Below are 3,689 nucleotides of genomic sequence, written 5' to 3'. Positions count from 1 at the left end.
GTGTGTGTGTGTGTGTGTGTTTTTAAAAAGGCAAAAAAGTCTTTTTTTCAGCAACAGAACTTTAATACAAACACAAAATGAAAAGCAGAACAAGCCAGAACCCAAAATATGGATTTACAGAGGAAGCGTGCTGGGCCCAGAACCCAGAGGTGGATGGATCAAAACCATCCTCTGCTAAAAGAAGGGAACAAAATAAACCTGGTTGTTTTGAAATGTGAATCTGTTGAAGAGGGTGGAAATGGTGAGGGAGTCAGTTGTTCCTTTTGTTTTATGACAGAGACCTCATTGTGAACTAAATCATTTTAATTCTTTACTTGAAGATTCACGCTTTTTCGCTCAAAATGTTTGACAACTTCCTCCATGCTGGCGCCCCATCACACACAACAGGTGCACTTGTCCTCTTTTCACCTCTGACCCTCAAACATTCACAGTCTTCCAGTGAACGTCCAATTGTCCTCTGAAATAAGAGATGAATCTTTCCCTGCTGAGACTCCTGATCTCTGACTGTCACTAGCATGTGCTAGCAGAATACAGCACTCCTTCATGATCTGTCTTTGTCTCTGACCAGCTCTCCTGCTCTCTTTCCTCCTACCAGTCAAAGCAGACATCTTCACCTACTGATCTTGGATCTGCTGCCCGTTCCTGCCTGGTAAAAGAAGGAACCAGCACCTGGTTCTCCAGGCTGAATGAACTCCAGGACGTTGGCCAGCCATGTCAGTTGAAACCTTATTTGTCCTAATAGAGAAAAAATAAGTCTGATTGTTAATGAAAGATGTCATCATGGCTTTGAAACTGTGGTTGGGGACCAGCCAACATGAGCACATTCATGGAAGAATAGCAGTAAAAACAGGAAGTGTCAGTTAGCAAGTACTCACCAGTCTGTCACTCTCATACTTGATTCTAGTGGAATAAAATGGCTGCTGCTGACTGTGCTGCCTGGTGGAGGATCACTCTTCACCATCCTCTCAGGCCTTGATGGAACCAAAAAGGCCAGTTCCTGGAGAAGATCTTCTAGGGGTCCAGGTTAAAGCGGTGCCCCAGCTGGCACCAGGCGCTGACCCAGGTCCTGCATGGGAGATACTGTCAGTTCTGTTCTGCCCTGCTCACAACCACAGGCTGGTGTTGAGGCCTGCAGCAACCAGGGCCCCAGTCACCAAGAGTATAAAGGCTGGTCATTGTGGCAGTGGGAGGAGTCAAAATGAAGACAGACCAATGTGAGCAGGACGTTCCTGGAGAAGTCAGAAGAACTTGACCATGTTTCCTACAGTACCCAGGAGGCCTGGTAGTTGTTGAAGGAAGCTCCAAAAGCAAAGAGCAGACAGCAGGACATCAAAAGAAAAGATCCAGACACTAAAACTACAAGTAGAAACAAGAAGAAATCCTAAAAGTTTTGTAAAGATACTACAAGGTTGGATATACATTATTATATACACTACTATTCTCACTGACTCCTAAAGAGGGACAGGAAACATTAGAATGTGGATCAGATCAGCTGATTTCAGTGTTGAGTCCATCCCTCCATCCACTTTCTGTTCTTATCCTTTAAGGGTCATGGGGGGGGGGGGGCGATCCCAGGTGACATTGTTCAAGAGGCAGGGTTCACCCTGGACAGGTCACCAGTCCATCAGGACAAATGAGGTGGTCGGTATCATGCAACCTAAACTAAAACATTAGTCAGATCAAATTCAGATTAAAGCAAGAGTCTCCAGATCAAAGCCAGAATTCCTGATGATGTCATCAGGGCTTTGACAGTAGCTAGAATTCTGTCTTTGATCTCAGGAGGACATGAAAGAAACACAATTTAGAAAAGTATATGAGACCACGGCAGCATGATGGTTTAGGGGTCAGCACTGTGGCCTCACAGCAAGAAGGTTCTGGATTTGAGTCCAGGCTCGGGTGCAGAATCTGCATGTTCTCCCCGTGCATGCGTGGGTTCTCTCTGGGTACTCCGGCTTCTTCCGACCGTCCAAAGACATGTAATTTGGGATGAGGCTGATTGGACACTCTAAATTGACTGTAGATGTGAGTGTGAATGGTTTTGGCGACCTGTCCAGGGTGAACCCCGCCTCTGGCCTGTAGATGCTGGGATAGGCTACAGCCCCCCCCTCGACCATTAATGTAGGTCTTTTGTTAATTGCATGCGACATGAAATTATTATTGGTCACTTTTCTAGCAACAGTCTCACAGTGGCAAGACAAGAACACTTCTACTTTTAATGTTGACAGTTTGTTCAACACTAAACTTCATCCAGTACCATGTTGTCAAACACTGGAACCTCCACAGCACCTGAACAGGGACTTGAACCCTGGACCCTCAGATTAAAAGTCTGATGCTCTACCGTCTGAGCTCCTCAGGCTCTTTCTACAGCATTGAGACAGGAACAGAAACACCTGTGAAGGTCAAACTGATGCTTTCTTGACTTGTTCAGTCCTCCATGTTGAAGTCCACCATGCTTTTGATTGGCTCTGATTCTCTGTGGCAAAATCCAACAAGAGGCTCCAAAAATGTCCTGAATGTCACAAGAATGCACAGGACAAGATGTTAGTTTCCTTCATGTCTGCAGTTCCTCCACTGGAAAGTAAAGTCAATGCTGCTCCTCTGTTGAAACCTGGGATCGGACCAGGGACCTTTAGATCTTCAGTTTAAGGCTCTCCCAACTAAGCTGGTTCAGTTCTGAGGGAGGGCCCTGCTTCTCTCATTTATAATCTCTTCCACTCTCACTAGAACTTAGAGAGGATTGGAGCTTCTGAAGTCCTGACACAAATCAAACCAGGGACTTTGAACTACACAGTGAAGGAGTTGGTCATCAAGGTCGATGGCAGCTTATTAAGTTCTAGCTTTGATCAAATATAAGAAATGTAAATGAATTCAACATTGATTGCATTTCCCTCCTTTCTTTGGTGCAAGGAACTGAGGACTGGAGCTCTAAGTTTTCCAGATCCTACATCAGTGAATGGACTTTCTGTGCTGCAAGGAGCCAAAGCTACTAAGGAGGATTACAGTTTGTCCTTGCAGGAGTCAGTGACTTAATAGAGTCTAACTAAGGGTTGAACCTGAATGAGACAGTCACCCTTCAACATGGGGCCATGGTAGAGTGAACCAAGAACACTACAATGGGGGTGAGAGTGGAGCCATGATGGACTCACAGTTCATCACCTCCACCATCATGTGGACCACCTGATCACCTCTCCCTCAACCTCTAAATAACTCATTCCCTGACCAGGAATCGAACCCGGGCCGCGGCGGTGAGAGCGCCGAATCCTAGCCACTAGACCATCAGGGACCACACTGAGCTCTCCAACAACAGAGACTATAGACAATGACTCAAGAACACAGGACTCTGTGGTCTCAGCTTGAGATGCAGAGGGTCCACCAAGACCACCAGACACCTCAGCCCCCTAAAGACAGTCCACCCGCAGGATCAGCTTCTATCACTCAGTGGTCCAGAACCATTATGGAGCCTGATCAGGAATGTGAGCAAAGCTCTTGGAACAGGCCTGCTGCCAATACAAATAAGATCCTGCAGGTCACTAGAAACTCCAGTGTCCAGCTGACAAGTGGACGTTCCTCTGATCTGTGGTGGTGCTGAGTTTAGCAAACATCTCCAACAAGAAGACGAAGGAGGCCATCAACTCCTCCAAGCTCAACATCTATACTGGCTTTACTGGGAGATCAGGAGGTCAAAGCAG

General features: G+C 46.4%; 1 non-coding gene across 1 annotated transcript; it reads right to left on the bottom strand.

Annotated features, from left to right (window-relative positions):
• Positions 1 to 3,211: 3,211 nt before the first annotated feature.
• Positions 3,212 to 3,283, bottom strand: trnae-cuc (transfer RNA glutamic acid (anticodon CUC)). Its single transcript has one exon. It is a non-coding gene; the product is annotated as a tRNA-Glu (tRNA).
• Positions 3,284 to 3,689: the final 406 nt, after the last annotated feature.

Source organism: Aulostomus chinensis, chromosome 1 (assembly GCF_037954235.1).
Source record: "Aulostomus chinensis isolate RoL2024-O1b breed Wild chromosome 1, RoL_Achi_v1.0, whole genome shotgun sequence".
NCBI lineage: Eukaryota > Metazoa > Chordata > Actinopteri > Syngnathiformes > Aulostomidae > Aulostomus > Aulostomus chinensis.
This window is presented reverse-complemented; position numbering and strand designations above follow the sequence as displayed.